This window comes from Nannospalax galili, unplaced genomic scaffold (assembly GCF_000622305.1).
Source record: "Nannospalax galili isolate Female #2095 unplaced genomic scaffold, S.galili_v1.0 scaffold896, whole genome shotgun sequence".
Classification (NCBI taxonomy): domain Eukaryota; kingdom Metazoa; phylum Chordata; class Mammalia; order Rodentia; family Spalacidae; genus Nannospalax; species Nannospalax galili.
The window spans coordinates 600,492-627,651 of record NW_008338110.1 but is presented as its reverse complement, the minus strand read 5'-3'; the positions used below and the strand labels follow the sequence as shown (position 1 = coordinate 627,651).

Below are 27,160 nucleotides of genomic sequence, written 5' to 3'. Positions count from 1 at the left end.
TTAGATAGATGATAGATAGATGATAGATAGGTGATGGATAGATGATAGACAGATAGATAGATAGATAGAGAGATAGATAGATAGATAGATGATAGATAGGTGATGGATAGATGATAGACAGATAGATAGATGATAGATGATAGATAGATGATAGATAGATGATGGATAGATAGATAGATGATAGATAGACAGACAGATAGATACATAGATAGATGATTGATAGATAGATAGATGATGGGTAGAGAGATAGATGTTAGATAGACAGACAGATAGATACATAGATAGACAGATGATAGATGATAGACAGACAGATGATAGATACATAGATGATAGACAGATGGATAGATAAACAAGATAGAGGAAAAATATTGACATTCTAGTTACTCAAAATTAATATCACAGTTCAATGATATTAATTATGCTCAAACTGATAAATGACCATTATTATAATCCATCTCTAGAAATTTCTCATCTTTCCATCGAGGAATCTGCAATTATTTTAAATAAATTTTCATTCATTCATCAATCCTAATAAACACAGTTGTGTTATGAAGCTTAATAAAAATTAAAACATTGCCAGCAGACTACCAGAGAATGTCCAGTTCTGGCCTTCCACTGTCCTCCTTCTGGCATAGGATTGAGAACACTTAGGACTGCCTGAGAGCACCCGGATCCTGCCTCCATGTGGTGAATGAAGCCTGAGTGTACTTGACTGGAACCTGAATTGGGCTTCTGCAGGTACTGCTGAATAGCTGATCTGAAGCCATCTGTTCATTCCAAGTTAAACCTGAGAGAACCTGAACCCTGTACCAACCAGCTTTACATAACCAATACTTTTCCTTTACATCTCCTATTCATGATCCAAGGACTTTCTTTTCTCCTTAGAGATAAGAATTATGCAATTTGTGAGTTTTTAAGATAGATCCACTGAAGGGGTACTCCAATTGCCTCACCCTGCATCTCTGTTCAACATGGAAGAAGCCAGAGCGGTCTGCCTCCCAATTCCCTGTTCTCAATTTAAATAACCCCTTCAGATGATGGCATGATAAGAATAAGTGGTAGGATTGGCTAGGCAGTTAGGGTAAAAAGACCGCAAAGAAAAGTAGCCAGTTTCTTGGCTAAAAGTCAAAATGTCCTTGGGACTGTTAGCAAATACTCTGTTCCAAAGGCAAAAAATGACAAAAGGATTTGGATACTTGTATCTAATCCCTAAAATATTTTAGGGTTACCTCTTGGGAGGAGGGAATGTTAGAGTACCCAAAAGCCCCATAAATATAAATAAATGAAGGAAGAAAAAAATAAAAGGAAAAAAATAATGGGTAGATATAGGAGATGTTGGAAGGGAGGGAGTGAGTACGGATTTCATCAAAACACCTTATATGCATGTACGAAATGCTCAATAAAGTTTTTGTAAAAGTTAAAAAATTAAAACCATGCATTAATAATTCATGTGAACAAATAGAAATTTATTATAGAAATGCATATTAATTTTTATTAAATTAAAAAATATTTTATTGAGTTTTGTGCATTTCATATAATATATCTTAATCAAATTTGGACTCCTCCCCAATCTGTATCCTCCCATACTCCCCCACTATATTTCATGCATTCTGACATATATTTTAAGCATTTGTACCCAGATGTCCCCTCTGTGTGAGTTCATTCATTGGAGTCTAAACAGCCTACCTAGAATCATTCCCTCAAAGAAGAACTACTCTAATTCACCCAGCAGTAATCAGTTATGAATAGTTCTTTGGGGGAGGTTTGGAGCCAGCTGCCAATTTCCCTCATGCTGTCCTGGGATTTTGTTTAACTGAGTTGGCATAGGTCTTGTGCATGCTGTCACCATTGTTGCAAGTTCATACGAACAAGTTTCCAGTGGTCTGAAAGTTTCTGTTTCTTTATCTTTATGCACCAAATGTGCCTCTAACATTATTTCTTTCCCCTCTTCCACAATGGCTCCTGAGCTATGGGTAATTGACATTTAATTGTAAGAGTCTTATTCAGCGACATGCGCTCTGCAATCTCTTGTCCTCTAAAACTTAGTTGTGTCCATCTGTGAGCATCACATTTGGCTGTAGGAGGAAACTTCACTGGTGAGATTTGAGGGGTATATTAGTATTCTCTCTACCCTCTATTCTATGTTCCATGAGCTTCGGGTATAGAGGTTCCACTGTAGATGTGTCACTTAGAGCTGGGCATCTCTCAGACATATATTCTCTATGTGTGACCAGTTGTGGAACTCTGTAATAGCCTTCGTCTGTTGAAAAAAAAGAAGGTTTGATGAGTGGTACATGGTACACTTGTCTGTAAATATAAGGATCCATATTTAATATGCAGTAAGAAAGTTTATTTGTCTAGAGTTATGACAGAGATAGGGTTTTCTCTATGATCTATGATGGCTTCAGCCATGTGTGTTTGATTATGATTACAGTGCCACCCATGAATTCCCTCCCATTAAGAGAGCTTTAAGATCAATTAAATAGCTATTGATTACCCCCTAGATAAAAGTGCCACTACTGCACCGCTACATGTGCTGTGACCATCATTATAGAGGTTATTAGGCTTTGAAGCTGGGATTGGACCATTGATTGATTTTTCTCCCTTAGCAGCTTGCATAGTATCCTTTAGAATTATGAGAGCTAGACTTCAGGGAAGTGGTTTCCAGGTCATTTCCAGTTCCATTGCTCCAAGTCCTGTGTCCGTAGTATTTCCCGTCTTCAGCAGTAAGGACTTAACTTCAAGTTGTGGGAGGTAATTAAGGGTTGTGGCAGGAGCTTGTGTTACTTGAGATCTGTGTTCTTATATAGTCTTCAGGCATACATGAGGACTCATGTACAGATATTGTATGAGCACTTTTTAGGAAGGGGTTGAGTTAATACACTCAACCATGTTTTTTTACAACACCTAAGCTTTAGTTATCCCTCCTCTCACCCTCTCTCCCTGTCTAAACTCCCTCCCCCCTCCACAGTTTTAGTATGCTCATTTCCCCCATTTTCTGCTTGATTTCCTGTTATTCCTATTATTCCCCCTCTCTTGAGTTCCTTCTTCCCCTTCACCACCATGGCTCCTTGTATGTCTTTTCCTCCTCCACTGTATGTTGAATACCTCCATTTTCCCCATTTCCCCCTTGTTAACATGTTTCCTACTTTTATTCTCTCTCTCTCTTTCTCTCTCTCTCTCTCTTTCCCTTTACCTCTGTGCTTCCTTCTTATTTTCCTTTCCCCTGCTGTTATATTAGAAATGGATAACATACACTCTGAGATTAAATTATTCTATCACAAAACAGCCTGTTTTTCAGGCTGTAGATGAAGGGATTCAGCATAGGGTGAGCCCAGAGTACATCAGTGAGGACACAGCACTGTTTGTGGAAGACTCTGAAAGAATTGATCCAATATATATATGCCAATTCCCATTCCACAAAATAAGAAAACAACTGAGAGGTGAGACCTGCAGGTGGAGAAGGCTTTAGACCTCCCACTTGAGGATGGCATGCTCAGAATGGAGGACACAATTTTGTAGTAAGAAAAAAGGATCCCTGACATGAGAAACACACCATACATGATACTAACTAAATATTGAACTATTCTCTTTGTGAAGGTGTAATAACAAGAAAGATTAAGGACCAGAAAAGGGTCACAGAAGAAGTTAGAAATTTCAAGACCATTGAAGTTGGTCATCTGTAATGCAACCAAAAGATGTAGCTGGGTGTCCACAAAGCTAGAGAAAAAAAGACACCATAAGTAAAGTGCTACAAACATGAGAGTTCATGATGACATGATAATTCAAAGGATGGCAGATGGCCATAAATCGGTCATAGGCCATCACAGTCAGAAGCATGGCATCAATACATCCAAAAGTGATAAAAAGAGACATCTGAGTGAGACAGCCCACATAGGAGATGACTCTTCTGTGGATTTGGATTCTCACAATCAAATTTGGGACTGTAGTGGAGATGTAACCCATATCAGCCAAGGACAAGTTGGAGAGGAAGATACATGGGGGTGTGGAGATTGGAATCAGAGATGACAGCCAGGATGGTGAGCAGGTTCTGAAGCATAGACACCAAGTCATGGACAGGAACAGTCCAAAGAGGAAGGGCCGAAGTTCTGGGTCCTCAGAGAATGCCATGAGGTAGAATTCTGAGACTAGTGTCAGATTTTGTGATTCTCTATTACTAGGACACCTGCAAAATACAGAAGATCAAGACAAAAGAAAGAATCAATACGACCATTTTGTAGGTACAGTGACCAATACTTCAATAGATAAGTAGATAGAATGATACATATATACACTCTGATACATACTTATACATACATGATATGTAAAATTGTTCATTTGTAGTTTTATATTGGTTCTCTCTAGATGAACCTGAATACTCTTGAAGTCAGGGTTCTAGCATTTTTCTTTCCTCAGATTTGTGAACACTGGGATCACAAGTGTTTTCAAACATATTCAACACTTTATATACGTGAGTCCTCCCGTCTCTCTCTCTCTCTCTCTCTCTCTCTCTCTCTCTCTCTCTCTCTCTCTTTGTTGGAGTTTGTCTTCGAGGTCTTTTTTTAATAATAAGAGTCTTTTTCTGTGTGATGTTTATGTTTTGTTCTGTTTTGTTTGTTTTGCTAGAGATTGGGTCTTGCTGAACAACTCTTCTATTCTTAAACATATTATGCAGTGAAAACTGTTCTCAAAAGACCTGTCATTATACTTCAATCATCTGTTTACAAGCATGGACACCATATGATATATATTTTAACATGAGTATTAACAACTGAAATATGTAAACTTCAGATGTACACAACTTCAACAATAATTACCACTATTAGAAAACTTTCAGCACTATGCCCATTTCTGAGAGTCACTCAATTTGACAAGATTAGAAGGCCAAGAACTTTATGGGTAACAAATTTATGTTCATAGTAAAACACAGTTTAATATTTTCTGAAAAATATATGAGGATGAGAAAGATTCTTCCATATTTAAGAAAATAACATGGTAATTTCTAAATGGAATTAAGCAGCAGACAAATACACCTTATTATATTCTCAGCCAATGGTATGAAATCCTTTGTAGCAGATCATGTAATTACTGAAATTGCAAAATTTGACACAAAATTCAAGTTATTTCTTAAAGGAAACATATTGTTACACTCCTGTCTCTATTCTCAACATCTACCATTCTTGGACTTGTCTAATTTTATCCTGTATTTCATCTATTGCTTCATCAAATACTAATTATCATTTGAAAGTATTAAGCTTACTTCTTTGATTATTGGCTTTGGGGGACATCAAATTTTGAAAAATATAGATAATTAAATGGATATTTTCCATCATGTCAGAGTGGAAAAATACCATTAGAGAGCACTGCACCTGCTGTTGATCAAAAAGATTAAATGATAAGAATTTCATTTGGATTGTTATTTAATTTGGAGGTAGTTGTGAGCAAAGTACACTAACAATAAAAGAAATTTTTTTTAATCTGAAAATTTATTTACTAACTTCTCTTTTTTATCAACCTCATAAACATACAGTGAGAAAATGGCTCCTACTGTGTGTTAGAGTCCAGGTCTGCAGGCAACCCTCCCCCAGTGCAGTAAAGCCTCGCTAGACAGGCCCTTGGGCCTCCAAAAAACAGGAATTGAGTCAGAAGCTGCTGCTCCAACCACGAGGAAACTGTTTCAACACAGTCTCCTTCCCCACATAAGTTTAGAAGATAAACAGGCCTCTGCTCCTAGGATCCAACTGCTGCAAGACCTGTCTCAGCACAAGCTGCTTCCCACTGATAAGTTTCACAATGTACAGACCCCAGCATCCCACCAAAACTATTTTGAATTATTTTTCCCACTTTCCACATTCTGATTTTCCCATTTCCACTGACTGATAGAAAAGCTAGGTTTGTAATAGCCACAAGGAGTCCCCAAATTGTAATAGCCAAAGTAACTTCTTTTTTTTTTTCATTTTGTACAAAGCCACTTTAAACCTCAGAAGCTAGAAAAACACCCATCTTCAAGGTCAAGTCTGAACTTAATTGCTTCCCTTTGGAAGAGTGCTTTCTTTGAAGTAGCTGACTTTGGTCACCTCCCAGGCACTGCAGCTGTGCTTCTTGCCTACCCAAGAAGTCTAAAGAACAATAGTAATCTGAAAGTTCCTTACTGTCAAGGTCTCTATATATCTGGTAAGAGAATAACTAACAAAAGCTTGTTTTAGCTTCCATGTTTGCGTATCTGCTAACTTGGGCCATTCCGACCATACTCAGGACCACTTCATGGCACTGTCATGTGTATGAAATTCTTATGGTATTTGTAGTTTTCACCTTTAATAAACTAGTTTCACTGTCTCCTTGGGGCTGTGGGTCCTGAATCTTCCCTAAGGGATTATGGTCAGCTATAGCACTAATAAATTTGACCAATTAAAATTTAAATTGGGGGCTGAAGAGGTGGCTTAGCTGTTAAGAACACTGGTTGTTTTTGCAGAACAGGGTTGAAATCCCAGCACCCACGTGGCAGCTAACAACTGTCTGTAACTCCACTTCCAGGGGATCCAACGGCATTTTCTGTCCTCTGTGGGCATTGTACAACACAGGTGCACTTACCTATATGCAGGCAATACAGGCATTCACATGAAATAATAGTAATAAATAAAATATTTTTTTAAATTTGAATTGGGTCTGGTGATCTTTTCATGGTGGTTTCAATTTCTGAAACAGGTTAAACCCAGGACAAGATATGGGTGACAGTTGAGGAAAGTCTCTAGCTCAGTAAGCAGTGATTAAGTTATTTATAAAATATATTATTATTTTTATTTTATTTGTATGAGTGTATTACCTGCCTCTATGAAGGTGCAGCCGTGTTGTGCAATACCTCCAGAGGTAATAAGAAGGCATCAGATTCTCCTGGAGTTGGTGATCTGGATGGTTGTTAGTCACCATGTGGGTGCTGGAAATAGAACCTGGGTCCTCTGCAAGAGGAGCCAGTGCTCATAACCACTAAGACATCTCTCCAGTCCCTGATTGATGTATTTTTTGTGTAAGCATTCCTTTTTATGGAAACAGCAAGCTTATGGTGGTGTGCAGTTGGCAAATGGCAATGGACCCAAAATGACGAGAAGCTCTGTAATGTAACATGTCCTGCCCTATTCTCTTTATGGTTCTTTTACTTTTTATAAATAGAAAAAGCAGACTAAAACATATTTCAAATAAATGTGTGAAAAGAAATCTAAGTGTGACAATTAATGCATATTTTGTCTGTGGTTTCCTTTTAAATAAAAAATATATCATTAAGGCAAGAGTGTCTTTATTAATCAATGTAACTTAAGGGTACTTGAAACTTAGAGCAATGTATTGTCTGTTCTGGGTCTCACCCAAGGCTAAGGTTAATGTGATGCTTCTACTGCTTCATCTCTTTTTACAACCATGAAAATAACTACCATAGGCTGTGAATGATTTATACATTTCAATGGAACTATAGGTCTCATATGTAAATGACGTAGACACACATATAGCTGTTTTGTCTAGTCTGTAACTATGTGGAATATTCCTAAAAAGGGAAGAAATCACAGCAAGGAAAGCACCAAGTGTGTTGAAGTCAATGTAGGATACGTCCATTCAGTGTTTACACAGGATCTTATTTTTTCATAGATTCCTGCAGGACAAGATAGTACAAAGGCTGTGGAAATCAGAAGTAAAACTAACAGTCATTTGTCTCCAAACATAAGCAAATAGACAAAGACAAAAATAAAATGTCCTCATACAGAAATTAGAAAACTTCACATAAAAGGGCATTTTACCATAGTGCTATTAACATTAAATATATGGCTTTCAATGCTACTACTATCAAAAGTTTCCCTAACTTTGTGTTTATACATGTGTGCTTATGTGTATGTGTGAATGTTCATGCATATAAGGTGCACTTGTAAGCGTGTGTGCACATGTAGAAACCAGCAGTCTAGCTCTGCTGTCATTCCCAGGCACTCTCCACTTTCTTTTATATTTGAGAAATTCTGACACTGGCCTGAAACTCAAGATAGAGTTGTTATCCTGCAAGAAATAGGAATGTGCCTTCCTGCCGGGTTCAAACCAGAGAGGTGATGATTGGGGATGAGTAAGCACGCTGTTCGCCAGCCCACAACCCGGGGACACTCAGATGTAACGGGGAGTCTAGTCAAGCAGGGACTCATTTATTACAGGTGTTACAAAGCTTATAAAGGCACCTGGAACTCCCCCCTCCCCCTCTTGGGGTTGTATCTTAAGGATGGTCACATGCTGATGATGCACTCCTCAGCAGTGCAGAAGTATTCTTCAGACTTTCAAAGCAAGCCTGGCTGCTCCCCCAGTAACTTCGTTTTGGACCTATGCAAGGTGGGGCCTTTAGGTCCCCACACCTTCCAAACCTTCCCAGCTTCACAGCATTTGGATGACAAACACATGACGCAATGCCCAGCTTCCTTTAATGTGGGTTCTGGGATCAATCTAAGGTCCTCATGCTTGTGAGGCACGCAATCAACTGAGGCAAGTACTCTACAGACTAGGCTATCTCCTCAGCTCAGTTTTCCATAATTTTACAAAATGCATATTAAAAACACTTGGAACAATCAGTATCTATTCTTGTTACAAAATACAGTGATCTAAAGCCATAATGCATTCAGATGACAAGGCTGAGTTTCAGAGATACTAACAAATTGTTTTATGCCACAGATGAGGTAAGTGGAGATGACAGCACTAAGCATTAAATTATGAAACCCTGTATGAGATGCACTGAACTCATTTATTTTTTCCCAGACATCGACTCTTAAGCAAGAATCCAAATGTCTTGTTACAGGAACATCCTAGGCACATGTTTAAATAATGTCCAGGGTCCTAAACAGGGATCAAACTGAGATATCATCTCCATTTGAAAATACGGTGATAAAACAAATGTGAAAGAAGACTGTGGAAAACTGCAGGACTATCCAGGACTAGTAAGAAGACAGAGATATGTGACCATTTATAACTCTTTCTGTGGCCTTAGCCTGTGATCTGAACCTATCATTAATGCACTGGATTAATTCATTCAGCTGGTACACCCAGTGCTCTGCTTGGTGAAGTATCAGGAATACAGTGAAGAGAGAGATGGAGAGACAGAAACTGAAAGAGAGAATGAGAGAGAGAGAGAGAAATAGGGAAAGGGGTGTGATACTCAGGTGAGCGAAAGTGAAATGCTTTGTTGGTTGTCAAAGAAACAACCTGCCAGTATAATTTAATAACATTATCTGCATTTGTAATCACATGAGCATATTTAAGTGCAGTTTTCTAAGTAACCATCTGCTACAGGTTATATAATAATAATATGCTCTTTCACTTGTAGGGTAACAATAATAAGTCAAGTGTGGTGGGACTTATCTCAAATAAGCTGGCCTTCATAATTGTAGAAAAATGAAACCCATGAAATGAAACAAGCTACATGGAACACATGACTCAGTGCCTGGGACTTAGGAAGCTCTCAAAAATGGTTTATTGTATTTGGGAGAATGTCATCCTCATCTTCCTTATCATCACCATCATGATCCTGTCTGCTTAAGAATCAGTTTAGAAGGACACATTTGCTATACATTTAGGGACAGTATGTAGAGTGTGGTAAAAGATGATTGGAATATGATTTCAGGACTGTGGTAAACCCAAAATGTCCAAAGTCTTATTCCTCAGAAAGGATGTAGCTTAAATCATCTACACATCAAACTGTGTTTCTCATCACAATTAGGAAACAATAGTTCCAATCACCCTCCATAGATATACAGGTCCCTCTGTACTTACTGAGTTCTCCTGCTTCTCTGCTGGGTGAGGACCAAGGAAGACAGATCCAAAGACCTTCCCATGCTGCTTTCCAGTGATGTCTCAGGATGTATCCTCGGGACAGGACTGAAGAGTACTCTGATGGGAGCTTCCTGTAGAGGACACCCATGGAGAGAAGAAAGAGAAACATGGGGTCAGCTACACTGAAGATATCAAACTGTAGGGCCAGAGAGATGGGCTGGTGGTTGACTATTATGGAGCCTTAGAGGCCCAATGCTCAAAAGTCCTAATTACAAAAATTACTACATGTTATTGCACCAAATCTCTAAAGATTTCCTGATTCCAATGGAAGAAGAAGTGAAGAAAACATCACACAACACTCAAGTAAAACCCGTGTTGACTCTTCATTTCATTTGTTTCTATGTTTTTCTTTTCTTTAAGAAAACTTTTGTTGAGCTGTTGTACATTTGTTACAGCAGTTCTTAATCAAATTTAGACCCTCCTCCCCTATCCATGCCCTCTCAACACCCCACCAGACTTCACGTATTCCCATTAACATGTTAAGTATTACCCAGACAAGTATTTGTATCCAGATATCCTTCAGTGCAAATTCATCCACTGGAGTCTAAGAAGCCTATCTAGAGATCACGTGTAAGGCCTACTCTCCCTTACCCAGTAGTAATCAGTCTCCAACAGTTCTTAGTCTAAGGCTGGCGTGCCACCCATTTCTCTCTGTCCACTCTGGGCCCTTGTCTGAGTTGGCATGGGTCCAGTGTTCAATGCTGCCATTGTCACAGGTTTGCAAGTGTAAGCTTCCAATGGCCTTAAAGCCTCAGCTTCCCTGTGTTCATGAACCAGTCCTGTTCTCACAATCTTTCTGCCCCCTCTTCCACAATGGACATGGGTAGGTGAGATTTAATATAAGAGTCCTAACTAGTAACACACACTCTATAGTCTCTTGTTCTTTAAAACTTGGTCAATTGTGGAACCTTCTCTGTGTATCACATTCTGTTGTATAAGGAAGCTGGACTGATGGAAGTTGAAGGATGCATTAATTTTCTCTCTATCCCTTATTCTGCTATGTTCCATGAGCCATAATTGTAGAGGTTGTTATAGTTATTAGGCTTAATGGCTGGGCTGGACCATTAATTGCTTTTTTCCCCTTATAGTTTACGTATTATCATCTATCATTATATGAGATAAACTTCAGGTAGAAGGCTTCAAGTTCAGTTGCCACTCCAATTTTCCAAGTCCTGTATCTGAAGTATGTCCTGTCTTCACCAGTAGGGTTTTATCTTGTAGTTCAGAGTCCTAGATGGGCAGGTCTGTTTGGCTGATCAGAAGCTAGGGATAGTGGTGATGGGGGGACCACTTGAGGAGGGACTTAGAAATTTATGTTAAGGTGTTTAGCTAGTTTGGATTAGGAAGCTAGTCCAAAGATCTGAGGCAGAGCAATAGGAGTCTGCTTTAGCCCAAGGCTGGCAGGGGACAGGATGGGAGTAGTAGAGAGGAATGGAATATGGATGATCATTTTAATGCAATTTGTGAGTATTCTGTATTATGTTCCAAATTTGCTTTGTAACTACATTAAAACCATTCCTTAAAATAAAAAATTAAATCCCTAAATTTTAGAACCCATAAAAAAAGAATAAAATTGTTCAAGAAAATTTAAAAGCATTTAGGTTTTAAAAGAATTCCCTTATAATGTTCTGGATCTTTGTATGTGTGTGTGTCTGTTGTGATGTTTCCCTTCTGGTCTCTGATTTGTTGACTTGCATTTGTTGTTTCTTTCTTCTGGTTCACTGGGCTAAGGGTAGGTCTATCTTATCTTTTCAAATAACGATCTTGGGGCTGGAGAGATGGCACAATAGTTAAGAACACTGACAGGTCTTGCAGAGGACCCGAGTTCGATTCCCAGCACCCAAATGGCAGCTACAAACCATCATTAGCTCCAGTTCCAGGGGAATCCCGAAACGCTTTTCTGACCTGGATGGCATTGCACAACACGGGTGCATTCACATACATGTAGACAATACACTCATATACATAAAATAATAAATAAAATGTTTTTTGAAAACAAACCATCTCTTAGAGTCATTGATTCATTGTATTGTTTTCTTTGTTTCTAGTTCTTTTATTTCTTTTCTCATTTTTGTTATTTCTTTTTGTCTACAGAGTTTGAGTTTGTTTTGTTCTTGCCTTTCCAGATTCTTCAGTTGTACCATTAAGTCATTCACATGTGCTCTTTCTCATTTTTGATGTCAGCATCTAGAATCATAAAATTCTCTCTTAGGAGCATTTATCATATCTCAGAACTTTTGTTGTTTTGTCTTGTCATTTTAATTTAGTTCCAAAAGTATTTTGATTTATTCTTTGACCCATTCATCATTGAGGTGTGTGTTCTTTAATCTCCATGATTTCATGTATTTACTAGAGCTTTTTTGCTGCTGACTTTAGACTTTATTGCATTGTGTTCCAATAGAATACATGAAATTATTTACATTTCTTTATATTTGTTGAGGTTAGTTTTGTGCCCCAGTATGTGCTCAATTTTAGAGAAATATCAATGGTTTCTGAGTAGAATGTATATTCTGCAATGCCTAAGTGGAATATTCTGTAGATGTTTTTTAGGTCAATTTAATATATGATGTCATTTAATTCATATGTTTCTCTGTTTATTCTTTGTTCAGATGACTGGTCCATTGGAGAAAGTGGGATAGTCAAGTCACCTACTACTACTGAGTTGGCATTAATCTGAATCTTAAATTCCAGTAGTACTGTTTTTATGAAATTTGTTGCACCAGAGTTAGATGCATATAAGTTCATGATTGTAATGTCTTCTTGCTCAATTTTTCCCTTGATCAGAATGAAGTGATTTTCTTTATCTCTTTTGGTTAGTTTTAATTTGTAAGATATAAGAAATATTTTATTTTATAAGATATAAAAACTGCAACACCTTGTTTCCTCATGCCATTTCTTTGGAATATTTGTTCCATCCTTCTACCTTAAGGTACTGTCTCCTTGAAGATGAGATGAGTTTCTTGTAGATAACAAAAGATGAATTTGGTTTCTTAATCTCTTCACTTAGCCTATGTCTTTTGATTGGGGTGGTGAAGCAAGTGTTAGTTATTACTGAATGGTGTATATTGATTACTGTCATTTTGTTTTTATTTTTGTTCTTAGTTTGTATTTATTTTGTCTTATTTTGTATTTATGCAGTTTATGCCTTCATTTGTTTTCTTTCTGTAATCTCTCAGATATGATAATTTCTTTATTTAGTCCCTTGTATTGCTTTGGATATTTTCTGTAGGGCTGGTTTTGTGGACATGAATTCTTTCAGCCTATTTATATCATGGGACATTATTCTTTCCCCCTCAACCATGATAGGCATTTTTTTCTGGATAACATATTCTCGGTTGGCATTTATGATCATTTAGCATTTGGAATAACTTGCTCCAGGCTCTACTGACTTTTATCATTTGCATTCAAAAGTCAGCTATAATTCTGATGGTTTTTTCCTTTTATTTAACTTTGTTCTGTAAATTTAGTATTTTTATTATGATATGCCATGGGAGTTTTTGGTCTGGTTTTGTCTATTTGATGTTCTGTTTATTTCTTTTATGTTTATGGGTATGTCTTTCCTTAATTTAAGGAATTTCTATTCTATAATCCTGTTGATGATCCGGTCAATGCCACTAACCTGAGATTCTTCTCCTTACCCTATGCCTGTAATGGGTAAATTTTGTCTTTTCATGATGTCCCATATTTCTTGTATATTCTATTCCTCTGTTTTAAAAGACTGTTCATATTCTTTGTTTGAACAGTCCAGCTCATTAAGTGTGTCATCCAATCTTGATACTGTCTTTTCCACTTCATTTATTCTTTTGGTGAGACTGTTTCATATCATTTCAAATTGGCTTATTTAGTATTTCAATTCAATCTTCATTTCATCCAGAGTTTCAATATCTCTGTATCTTTTGTAAATTCACTTTTCTAATTCTGAATTATTTTGGTCATTTCATTCAGTCATATAGTTATATTTTCATTAGGTTCAGACAAGAGTTTATTCCTATCTTCTTTGAGTTCTGTGAGTTCTTTTTGTATGTTCTTAAAATCTGTTGAATTCTTTGACTATTTTTATGATTTTTTATTTAATTTCTGTGTCCTATGTTCCTCCAACTATTTCTCATTGCAAAATGCTCTGGTGGGGAAATATTACTTTTGTTTTTTTCTCTTGTTTGTTCTTGTTGTTGTTGTGTTCTGGGCACATGGATTTCTTTTGTCAGTTGTATGTTTGATATGAAATCCATGCCTGCCTTTGCTGAATTGAAGTTTGAGTCTGTTTATTATGTTCCAGTAACACAGATGCTTTCTAATTGTGCATGAATGGTTAGTTGGTCTGTGCATCAGGTTCTCTCTTTTGTTTTTTATTTTAGGGATTGGGAGAATCCAAGTTGCCTAGTCAAGAACTCACCAGGCTGAAGGAACCTAGGCCCAAGATGGTGGAAATTAACTGGGCTGCTATATCTAACTAGGCAGAAAGAGTGCGAGTCCTGGAACCCCAGGACTGTAGCTGGTCCTATAGCATGGGGATGGTTACCTGGCAAAGTGGGATCTTGCCAACTCTCCAAATAGTCCAATAGTCTATGGAAGCTTCAGCAGGAAGGGGCCAAATCCCACGGAGGACAGATGAGAGTAGGACTGCCTGATTCTGACTAGCTAGTAGAGAAGATGTAAACCCTGGAGCTGCAGGACTGGGGATTGTCTCAAATCATGGGGAAGGGCACTGTAGGAGAATTTGACTAACTGACCCCAACTTGTCAGGTGTTCTCCAGAAGCCTCAGAGGAAAGGGGCCAAGGCCCAAGGAGAGCTGATGGGAACAGAATTGGACAGATACTTCCAAAGCCTCAGCAGGAAGGGGCCAAAGTCCAAGAAGAGGAGATGGGGAAAGTATGCAGATGTGAAATATTTTTTTTAAATATATCTCAGCATTTGTTCTTATCATTTCAGAACTTGCTGTTTAGTTGCTTGCCCCTCATTTTAATTGGGGTGTTTGTTGTTTAGTTTTTGAGTTCTATGTATATTCTAAATAATTTATGCATGATGAACAGCTGGTAACGATATTTTTTCATTCTGTAAGTGTCTTCTTCACTTGGATGATGGTCTCCTTTGTGTACAGATTTTTAGTTTCATGAGTTACCAACTCTCAGTTGTTGGTATTAATGCTCATACTCCTGTTTATAGAGTCCTTTCCTGCTTGTATAATTCCAATGTATTCCCTAATTTCTATTCTATCAAGTTCAGGGTACTGGGTCTTTTTTACCAAAAAAAAAATTGAGCTTTTGTAATTTCATGCAACAGTTATCAATCATATTTAGACCCCTCCCCCTCTCACCCTCTCACTAGACTTCATGTGTTCTGCTATACACATTACGACCCATCCAGTAAAGCTTTTGTACTCAGATGTCCTTCAGTGAAAATTCGTCCACTGGAGTCTAGTCATCCCATGTAGAGATCGTATGTAAGGCATAGCCTCCCTCATCCAGCATCAAACAATCTCCAATGGTTCTCAGTATAGGACCAGTCTGCCACCCATTTTTATCCTCCCATCTGGGCCTTTGTTTAATTGAGTTGACATGAGTTCTGTGCTGATGCCAGCATTGCCACATATTCACATGTGTAAGCTTCCAGTGGCCTGAAATCCTCCACTTCCCTGTGTTCATAAACCAGCCCTGACTCTTACAACCTTTCTGCCCTCTCTTCTACAATGGTCCCTGAGCCATGGTGGATGAGTTTCAATACAGGAGGGATATCCATTCAAGGATATACATTCTGCATTGTCCTATTCTTTAAAACTTGGTCAGTTGTGGCCTTCTGTGTGCAGTGCACTTTGTTATATATGGAGGCTGTACTGGTGAGAGTTGAGGGATGCACTAGTTTTCTCTGTACCCCTTGTTACACTATGTTCCATGAATGCTGTAAGTGTAGATTTTCAACTGTAGATGTGTCACCTAGTACTTGGCATCTCTCAAGTCTATATTTTCTGTGTCCATCTAGTTGTGAAATTCTTCAGTAGTCTCCATCTGTTGCACAGAGAAGCTTCTTTGATGAGTGGTTTATGCTATGCTTGTCTGTAAATATAAGGATCCATATTTAGCATATGATAAGAAATTTCATTTGTCTAGAGATATGAAAGACAAAGGTTATTCTCTAGAATCTATGTTCTCTCCTGCCTTGTGTATTTGGTTGAATTTACAGTGCTACCCATGAGTTCACTCCCATTGAAAAAGCTTGAAGTACAGTTTGATAGCTGTTAATTGCTGCCCACCATAAGAGTGCCATTATTGCACCAATAGAGGTAGTTTGCTGTGCCAGTCATTATAGTCATTAGGGTTTAGGGTTGAGTTGGACCATTGATGGTCTTTCTCCCTTGACAGTCTGCATATTATCATCTAGCATTATGATAGCTAAAATTCAGATAGAAGGCCTCCGGGTCAGTTCCATGCCATTGCTCTAAGTCCTGTATCTGATATATGTCCTATGTTCAGCAGCAGGGTCTTCTAGTTCTGAGAGATGACCAAGAGCTTTAGCAATAGCCTGTGTTATTTTGTGAGTCTCCTGAACCACTCTCACCAACCATTCAAAGGCAAATCTCTTCTGTTTGGCACTCTGTTTCTTGCCAGGCAGTCCTCAGCTATACATATGCACTAATGTTTATACACTGTATGGGCATTTCTCATGGGGTTTTAGGGGCATCACATTTCCCTCTGGGTTTCCCAGTCCCCCAAGATTCATTGATCTCTACGTTTTTTCTTCCCATCGAGCCTCCTTGCCCCCTCTCCAGTCCCAATGCCCCCATTAACATGAAACTCACCCCAATAACACCTGCCTCCCACTATCCACCATCTCCTGATTTCCATCTCCTCTACACTGTGGTCCCTTGCATGTCCCTTCCTCCTCCCCTCCCAGCTGAGCACTCCCACTTTCCCCACTTCCCCCATGGTAACATCTCTTCCCTACTATCCTGGTACTAGTCTTATATTGAAGTTCTTGATCCATTTGGAGTTGAGTTTGTGCAGGTTGAGAGACAGGGGTCTGGTTTCATTTTTCTCAATGCTTCTATTCAGTCAGAGTCAAATTATTTCTTTAACATGCTGACTTGTCTCCAATAAAATTTTCAGGTAAATGAATAGAACTGGAAACAACCAGCCTGAAAAAAAGACAAATATTCATGTTCTGTCTTGTAAGTGGATGCTGTTCTTGAATCTTTAGGTAAGTGTGTTTCAATTGATAAATCTACACCTGAAGCTAAAAAGAAGCCAAGGGAGATGGGGGAGTAATAGGGTGAGGATATAGAATGCAGTGATAGAAAGTGGGGAAGGGGAATAACTAAATAGGAAAGGACAAATGGGGTAGGGAACAGGAGGGCAGGGCAAAAGATGGAGTCAGAAGAGGAACAAATAACCTAAAGGCTTTTTAAAAAGTCATATGGAAACTTATTTCTATAAAATTTTCTTAAAATTCATACCTATACACTATAAAAGGGTTTAAATGTAGTTACCCTATAACAGGCTCAGTGGCCCTCTCAGACATTACAGGCCGTCAAATAAAAATAATCCAATACCAAAACTAGAGTCACTCATTTGGAGTTGTTGACCAGGGGTTCATATAGACCCTCAAACAATGCTGGCCATTGCCATTACTCTTAATTGTCCATCAGAACTTGACAGTAAGACTCTACAGAAGACACTACATTGGTGAGTTGTAGACAATAACAAATCAAGCTGATGCTGACTTTAAAGCTTTATACTTACTAGCAATCTTTCATAGTGATCAAAGGTGCTATTCTTGCTACTGGAAGAGAAAAGTGATTATCAAAATTATCCAAGTGATATCCCTGTGAACTACAATAACAACTCTCCTGGAAAATTATGGCAACTGCTGTAATAGTCACGGGCCAAGCGGGAGAGTCTATTACTATTATCCTGCTAAATAAACAGTGTTACATTGACTACTAAAGACTTATTGTTATATCGATAGATTATTACATCTCTCTATACTCACCAAAGAAACTTCTTGTAGTACTGGCAATTAATACAGAGATCCACAACTGGTGGGACAGTCAGAGAATAAGACACTGAAGAGTATTCATCCATAAATTGGACACCTATGGCACATTCTTTCCTCCCAAGGCTCAGGGATTATTGTGTAGGAGGGGGCAGAAAGATTTTAAGAGCCAGGAGTTGGGGGCAAATACAAAGAAACTGTGCTGTATGGACACAATAGGGCCGTGACACTTGGAACCCACTGCACTTGTGACAGTGTGCATTGAACCTGTGAAAGCCCAAGCCAGACAAAAACCCAGCGTGGAGGGGGAGGTTTTCAATAAACCCCATCCCTATCTGAGGTTCTATTAGTAATATGTAGCTCCTGAGAGAAGGAGAGACAATTTTATTCAAGGGTGTTGTGCCTGATAGGTTGACAAGGCTCTAGGGGATGGGCCCACATCCAAGAGTGTCTGGGAAACACAAATTTGGCTTGATAAGACTTAGAAAAATAATAGTAGAGAACATGAAGTCAGAGGGTAAAAGGATGGGGATGGAGATGAGGGATGGGGCCCGAATATTATCAGAATTCATTATATGAAGGCTGGGCATGGTGGCACATGTTTTTAATCCCAGCACTCAGAAGGCAAAGTCAGGTAGAGCTCTGTGAACTTGACTACACAGTGAGTTCCAGGTCATCTGGGGCTAGGGGGATCCTGTCTCAAAAAACCAAAAAAGTTCATTGTGCAAAAATTTGAAAGAATCAGTAAGAGTATTTTAGAAATAAAAGAAACAAAGATGTGAACCATCCACCTGAGACTCACCTGAGAACTATGAAATTTGTTTTCTCTACTTCCTCTAACATTAATATCAGGAAATCCTTAGAGAATTAGACCAATAACATGGACTATTTTTTCTGATTAGGAGTTTTGTGCATTGGGCCTCCAAGGTCATTTACTAGTCAATAACCAACCCATCTCTCTAGATTGGAGTTTGATAGCTTCAGTGTAGCTGGCTCCAAGTGTATCTCCTCCTCCTTGCTTCTTTGCAAAAGGAAGCTCCCATTTGACCCTACTATTTAACAGTCCTGATGACACTAAGGCTTCACTGGGAAGCTTCAGGGATCCATTCTCCTTGATCATGACCCAGAATTGAGGGACCCATGAATCTGGGCTGTGAGCAGCAAGTGTTATTTCCTCATCATAATGAAAAATTAACAGTTTGATGTCCAGATGATTTAAAATATATCATTTGTGAAGGATGTAAATTTTGGGACTTTGGCTTAATCACAGTCCCAGAAACCATATTCAAATTATATTTTCACTTATACTATTCATAATAATCTTCATAGACACTGTGCATAAGCATTTCTCCCCAGTAGCAGCAAATAGTACTTCTAACCTCATTACTAAGAACTCAGAGGATTATGATGGGGATTATAAGGAAGATGAGGAGGGTTGCACTCTCCAAACACACCATGAACTGTTTTTTAGAACTTCCCAAATTTTAGGGAATGTTGTGTGTCCTATGTAACTTATTTCATTTCATGTGTCACATTTTCCAATAGTTATAAAGGCCAACCTTTTTTGAGATTGGACTAATGTATCCCAGGATAACCTTCAACTTTGGATCTTCCTGTGTATAGCACTTGAGTGCAGAGAGTACAGGCATTCTCCATCATGCTTGGCTTATTATTGTTATTTTATGGCAAATGTAAAGCAATTATTACTGCCTAACTTTTAGGAGGGTGTTATACAGAAAACTGTGCTTACATATGCTAATATGATTTCAAATGCAAAGCATTTATCAAGTGTATTCTGGCAGGTTGTTTCCTTGACAACCAAGCATTTCACTTTCTTTCACCTGAGCAGCATTCCCTCATTCCCTCCCCTCTCTTCCTCTTTATCTGTGTCTCTTTCTGCCTTTGTCTCTTGCTCTCTGTGTGTGTGTGGGGGTGCACATGTAAATGCCTCTCTCTCTCTCTCTCTCTCTCTCTCTCCCTACCTACCTCTCCCCCTCCCTCTCTCTTCCTGGTATGTCAGAAACCAAAGCAGCTGATTTCATTGTATGACTGATGGCTGTGGATTACAGGCTAAGGTCACAGAAAGGGTAACACATGGTCACATATCACTGACTTTTTGTCACCCTGGATTTTCTTGCAGCTTTCTACGTTCTCCCTCCAAGTTTATTTTAGCCCACACAATCTCATATCTTGACTCTATTCCTACTTAGTAAACTAGAGAACTTTCAAACACAGGCCTGGAATATTCCTGTGGCTAAGACGTTGAGATTTCTGCTGGAAGTGTCTGGGAAACAATAAACTAGTTCAGTGCATCTCATATAGAATCTACTAATTTAGTATTCAATCCTGTCACCTCCACTTACTACATGTGGCATTGAAGAATTTATTAGTATCTCTGAAACTCAGAATTTTCATCTGAGTGCATTATTACTTTAGCCAAGTCTATTCTGTAATGACAAAACAGATGTTAGTTGTTTCTTGTGGTTTTAATGTGTTGTCTGTATCAAATTATTGAAAACTGAGATGAAGAGATAGCTCAGTCCTGAGCTCACCCTTGCAAGCATAAGACCTGAGTTTTGTTACCAGAATCCACATTAGAGAAAGCTGGCATATTGGCATGTGTTTGTAATCCAATTCCTGTGATGGTGGAAGGTGTGGACAGAAAGATCCCTATTTCTTGGTGCCTAGCCTGCCCAGCTTACTTGTTGAGTTCCAAACAGTGTAAGACTCTGTCTCAAGAAAAACGAAGGTGGACAGTACCTGGATATTGCAGCTCAAGTTCTGTCTGGGCCTCCGTATGCACACACACATACAAATGCACCTGCAGACACATGAACACACTCATATAAGCACAAGTGTGTGTAAACCTGTATATGAAATAAAATTAGTGAAAATTTAGTAGTAGCATTAAAAGTTATACATTTTAAGTTGAAATTCTTTTTAAAATATTTTATTTATTGTTTTAATTTTAGGTTATTAGTGTATTGACTCCATGCATGTAAGTACACCCATGCGATGCAATGCCCAAGAAGGCATCAGACTCCCCTGGAATTGTAATTAAAGATGTTTGTTAGTCACTATGTGGATGTGGGGAATCAAATTTGGGTCCTCTGTAAGAGCACCCAGTGCCCTTAGCCCCTGAGACATCCCTCCAGTCAGCCCCTAGCAGAAATTCTTTTAGTTGAAGTATAATCACTGCCCTAGAATTTGCATTTTTAACTTTATAAATATATAATTTTCTTCACTTAAGTTGAATTTATTTTTAAATGATACATAAAACATATAAATGATATATAACCTTAGGATAACATCATAGTTTCTAACATGTTTTGCAGGGTAACATCATCTTTTCCCGATACAATACTTAAATCAAGTTATGCATCTATACCTCATCAAATATTTATAAATTCTTCATTGTAAGCCCTCCAGATATGAATAGGCAATAAATAAGGAAAATTATTTTAACTACAAGCATTTTATATTAATTTGATGCTAAATTATTTCTGAACCAAAAATGCTGGGGATATTGATTTTATGATTTTAAATTATCTTCATTTGATTTCTTATTTCAGAATCATTTTTCCCTACTCATTCTTTGTACAAATTATTTCAATACATTGTCATGCACATATTCAGCTTACCCACTTTTCCCCTTTCCTTCTTCTTTACCTGAAATTACACAGGTTAGCTATGTGCAGTCTATTCCAGCAGGAACATGGCTACCATCAGGAGCCCTAGTAATAAGTGAAATATGTTGAATTTGTTTGAAAGGGCATGGTAAAGAGTAGATGGTGATGACATTCATTCACATTAAGTACACAGTAAGTTTCCCCTTTTATTTTAACTGAATTATTGTGCACTTCATACAATACATTTTAACCATATTTATGCACCCCCCCTTATTTGCACCCTCCCATACCCTACCCTGCTGGATTTCATGCATTCTGTCATATATGTTGAGACCTATCAAGTCATTTGTGTTCCCAGATGTCCCTTGATGTGAGTTCATCCACTGAAGCTTGATAAACCTGTCACCCCCTTAAAGAAGAACAACTCTCCCTTAGCCAGCAGTGACAATACTTACTCAGCTAATGTGGAACTTCTTACTCATTTCCCCAGATCTATGCTGGATCTTTGTCTGGTTTGAGCCTACAAGGGTTTTATGTATACTGTCACCAATGCTGTAAGTTCATTTGAACAGTTTCCCAGAAGCCTGGAAAATGTTTCCTTCTGGTCATCCATGACCCCTGGTTCTTACAGTCTTTCTGTCACCTCTTCTACAGTGGTCCCTGAGCCCTGAGTGGCAGAAGTTTAATATGGGAGTCTGATCTGAGGACATACACTCTGTAATCTCTAAGTCTCTATTTCTCTATATTTTGGACAATTGTAATTTTCTGCCTTGATCACCATCTGTTGCATGAGGCAGTTTTGCTGGTGATGATTGAGAGATTCATTAATATTCTTTCTGCCTCCTGTTCCTCTAAGTTCTCTGAGCCTTAGGTGTAGAAGCTGCATTGTAGATATATCACTTAGGGCTGGGCATCTCACAGATACGTATTCTATGTGTTTGACCAGCTATGGAACTCTGTAATAATCTCCATCTGTTGCAAAAAAATCTCCTTTGATGAGTGGTTAGAGGTATATTTACCTTCATAGTTCTCTCCAAAGCTATGAGAGCTAGCCCTATTTTGTTTGATTTTGCTATTTTAACCTATAATTATCATTTGCAACAAAAGATTTTATGCCACTGCCTTAGAATATGATATTTTCTGCTTCTTAATTTCATTAAAAATTCCATAAGATTTTTTTAATATGTCAGAGTATTTCTTATTCTCATATTTTTCTGAAAAGACAAAACTTGTACTGTGCATTGAATTTAATACCTATAATGTTCTTAGTCTTCTTCTTTTGTCCAGTTGAGTCTCTCATAAAAGGGTACACTGCAGAAGGACTTTCAAGATGAGAATGATTGTCAAAATGTGTATGCATCTGAAGTATATTTGCAGAAATCTGCATATGATATATAAAGTATATCAGTTTATTTATATTGTAAATGTATGATGTTCATGTTCATAGTCAGAAGACTTGTAAGTGCAAGGCATGATGATTATGTGTTTGAGAACAGCTTATGACACATAATGTGTTCAAGGTTAGGTGAACTGTTTGGCAAGACCTTATCTTCCTCAAAACAAACAAAACAAAACAAAAGCAACCATCGTCAAGCAGCACATTGCAAATAGAAATATAAAAAATCTTCTCAAAAACAAACACCAAGAGAACCCACACAGAGACTCATGTATGTAAAGTTTCTTGATGTGTTGGAAAACCCTTGTAATTGCAGTACTCAGGAGCCTGAGGCAAGAAAATTGCCTGAACCATGACCTCAACTCTATCCAGGCCAATATAGTGAAAGCTGATATTAAAAATAACAAACTGTTGCGGGTGTCCTGGGGCCCTCTGGGTGGGGGTAGAGTCAGCGTGGAGGCATGATGCAGAATCCAGGAGTCAGGTGAGAAGCAGGGAGTGAGAGCAGCTGCAGACTCATTTATTGCGGATATGGGGCTCCCTTATATGCCCCCCTCCTGGTGTCCCATTGGTCCATTGAAAGATCATGTCTGTTCCTCATTGGCTCTCTGTATCAGGCCATTTTCATGTCAGCTGTCTCTATGTCTTTTGGCAGAACACAGGTTTGCCTCAGCGAGATGCACTGGTTGTTCAGGCCCACTTCCTCCTACTTATCCACCCTTTTTCTTTTTGTGAAGCTCTAGTGGGAGCCAAGATTCTTTGCCTTGGCATTGTTGGCCCCACCTCAGGGGCTCCCCAGTATTATGAACCATTCCTGTCTTAGGTTGGCTTGGTTAGCAAGCTCTTACCTATCATTGACTACTGGCCCTCAAAGGGTGACCTCCATGGGTATGAGCCCACGAGGGTGATTGGGGAAGGCAATTATACAGAGGCCTCACAGATTTCCCTGAGCCAGGCCTGTAGGACCTCATGGGGATACTCTCACCCTGTGTGTTGAAGTGCCAAGAGGACCTGGAGTTTGTCTCTCTTGACATGTTTTTGCTGTCCAGCATGCTGAAAGAGACAATTGACAAGGATAAGTAGGATCAAAGGAATTAGTGGTTTTGCTAGGAGAATAGGGACAAATGAAGCAGGCAGGACAACACCAGATGAGACCTCACGTTTTCTTATGAGGAAGAGAACACTCATCCAGAGGTCAGGGTCCCATATGTTTTCAGAGTCACCCATGGTGCGAGGATGGTAGCCTCATTCCAGAAAGCATCTAGGTCATTGATGTTAACTTCAAGACCTCAGATGACAAGGAGGGATTTTAATGCCCTGATTTGGGGTTCCCTACAGCTGGGGGACAGATTACCCATATTAATTCTAAGACAAACAAAGAGAATGTGTCAGACCCAGATGTCTTGTGCTCAGTGGGGGACTTCCATGGTTTGTTAAGCCACAGCCACATGCCCACATGGTGTCTCCAGACAGGGAGTGACAGTCGGGCCGCTGCTGGGTTCTGCCACCTACAGGGTCAGCCTTTATGTGGAGATGCCGCACCAACTGAAAGCAAACTGTGTACCTCCCTAATTGACAGACAGGAGGAGGGGAAAGGGAAGGTGGGGGCTCTCACGCTCATCCAAGGGAGAACCTAAGGCACATGTAACATGTAGGGGCCAACTTACGGAAACCTCAGGCAGGGGGTGTCTCACAACACTGAAGAAAGTGGGGGAGAGGCACCCAGGCAGTCCTGGTGGAGAAAGCGAAACTAAGGCTGATCTCTGCACGACCAGCAGAAAAGTGCAAAGAACACAGTCCAGAAGAGAAAAGCAGCTACCACAACAATGGCCAGAACCCAGGAAGGTCAATGCCCATGCCAGCATGGGGAACCCACGATGGGAGCCAGATGTTGCAGGTGTCCTGGGGCCCTCCAGGTGGGGTTAGAGTTGGCACGGAGTCACGATGCAGACTCATGGAGTCAGGTGAGAAGCAGGCAGTGCGAGAAGCTGCAGACTCATTTATTGCGGATATGGGGCTCCCTTATATCCCCCCTCCTGGTGTCCCATTGATCCATTGAAAGGTCATGTCTGTTCCTCATTGGCTGTCTGTATCGGGCCATTTTCGCATCAGCCATCTCTATGTCTTTTGGCAGAACACAGGTTTGCCTCAACTGGATGATTCTGATGTGTTTGCAAGTGCATGCACTGGTTGTTCAGGCTGCACTTCCTCCTAAAACAAACAATATATATGTATCATCATTTTACTTGATTTTATGTATGTAAACACTTATCCATTGAAAAATTGATCAATGTACTACAAAATGGTGTCATTACTTTCATTTTTCTGATCATTCTGATGTTGAAGGTGTCTTAGTAATACAAAATCACAAAATCTAACCCTTGTCACAGAATTCTATCTCATGGGATTCTCTGAGGACCCAGAACTTCAGCCTGTCCTATTTGTAATGTTTCTGTGCATGTACCTGATTACAGTGCTTGGGAACATCTTCATCATCTTGGCTGTCAGCACTGACTCCAACCTCCACACCCCTGTGTACTTCTTTCCCTCTACCCTCTCCTGAGGTGACATTGGCTTCATCTCCACCACCATTCCAAAGTTGACTCTGAACATCCAAAGTCACAGCACAGTCATCTCCTGTACAGGTTGCCTCAGTCAGATGTCTCTTTTTATCATTTTCGGATGTATGGATGTCATGCTTCTGACTGTGACAGCCTATGCTGAATTTGTGGCCATCTGCCATCCCTTGAATTTCTCACTTATCATGAATACTTGCTTCTGTGTCATTTTAGTTCTTGTGTCTTTTTTTTTTTTAAGCTTTGTGGAAACCCAGTTGCATCATTTGGTTACAGATAAGGAATTACAAGGATGTGGAAACTGATAATTTCTTCTGCGACTCTTCTCACATCTTTAATCTTTCCTGTTCTGACACCTTCACAAATAACATAGTTCATATTTGGTTGGTATAATATATAGTGTGTTTTCCATCTCAGGGATCCTTTGCTCTTACTATAAAATTGTTTCTACCTCTCTGAGCATGCCATCCTCGGGTGGGAGCTCAAAACCCTTCTCTACCTGTGGGTCTTATCTGTCAGCGGTTTGCTTGTTTCGGGAGCAGATATTGGAGTATATTTTGGAACCACTATATCAGATTCATGTAGAAAGAATGCTGTGTCCTCAATGATATACACAGTTGTCATCCCTATGTTGAATACCTTCATCTACAGCCTGAGAACAGGAAAATGAAAACTGCCCTGAGTAGGCTCTACAATATCAGGATATACGACATTCATTTCTAATATACTTTTGAAAATGCATTATGTTGGGAGGGGACAGTGAGGGGAGGTGCAGATAGGGGAGTGTATCTAAATACCATCAAACTATCTTATACAAAAATCACAAACATTCAATGAAAAATGAAATTAAGAATAAAATTACTATGTATGTAATGGTTATACTTTTCACTGTGTTTCATAATACAGTGGTACTGATCAGGTTTGAGGGGGGAAAGAATGGGAGTTATTCTAAATGGTTATAGATTTGACTATGAAAAATGAGAAATTTCTAGAGATCAATGATAATAATGGTCACTTAACTGAAGTGCAAATGTACGATTAGTTAGAATGTAAATGTTTATATATAAGTATATGTATTTGTGTGTGTATTGTCACTGCATGTGAGTACAGGTCAGAAAACAATTGTCATGAGTCATTTTTTTTTTTTTTGCTTTTACAACCCAACCAGTCCCCTGTCCCCCTGCAGGTCATCATTCCCCTCCCCAAATCTTCTTCTTTCTGTTTTCATGTCACATGTTTAATTGCTTTTTTAGGTTCCTAGAAAAATGAAGATAAAGTCTACAGATTTTCCACACCCAGCAACCACACCATGCACACTCTCTTTATCAACATGCCCCTAAAGAATTGTGCTTTGTGATAATTTATGGCCTAACTGACACATCTTTGTTATCTAAGCTTATGCTTTACATCAGGGTTTGACCTTGAATTACACATTCCATGTGTTTAAGTAAACATGGGATACAACCACTATTTCAGTATCATAAGAATATTTTCATTCTTGCAAAAATCTGTACTTGATCAATTTATGCTTCACTTTTTCAGTTTCTGGTAACCACTTTTTATTTTAATACACCCATAGTATTTTGTTTTCCAAAATTTCATGTAATTGGAAACACAATAAGATTTTTGTACTGGTTTCTTTTACATGGTAACATGCAAATAACTTTCCTTCATGGATTTTCATGGTTTCATGGTGGTAATATCCCTGAATAGTAATTAATAATCC

The 27,160-nt window shown here is 38.9% G+C and overlaps 2 pseudogenes; one reads left to right on the top strand and one right to left on the bottom strand.

The window, feature by feature from the left end:
• Positions 1–3,265: 3,265 nt before the first annotated feature.
• On the bottom strand, positions 3,266–25,450 carry LOC103733991 (annotated as a pseudogene).
• Positions 25,451–25,544: 94 nt separating this feature from the next.
• On the top strand, positions 25,545–26,104 carry LOC115070331 (annotated as a pseudogene).
• Positions 26,105–27,160: the final 1,056 nt, after the last annotated feature.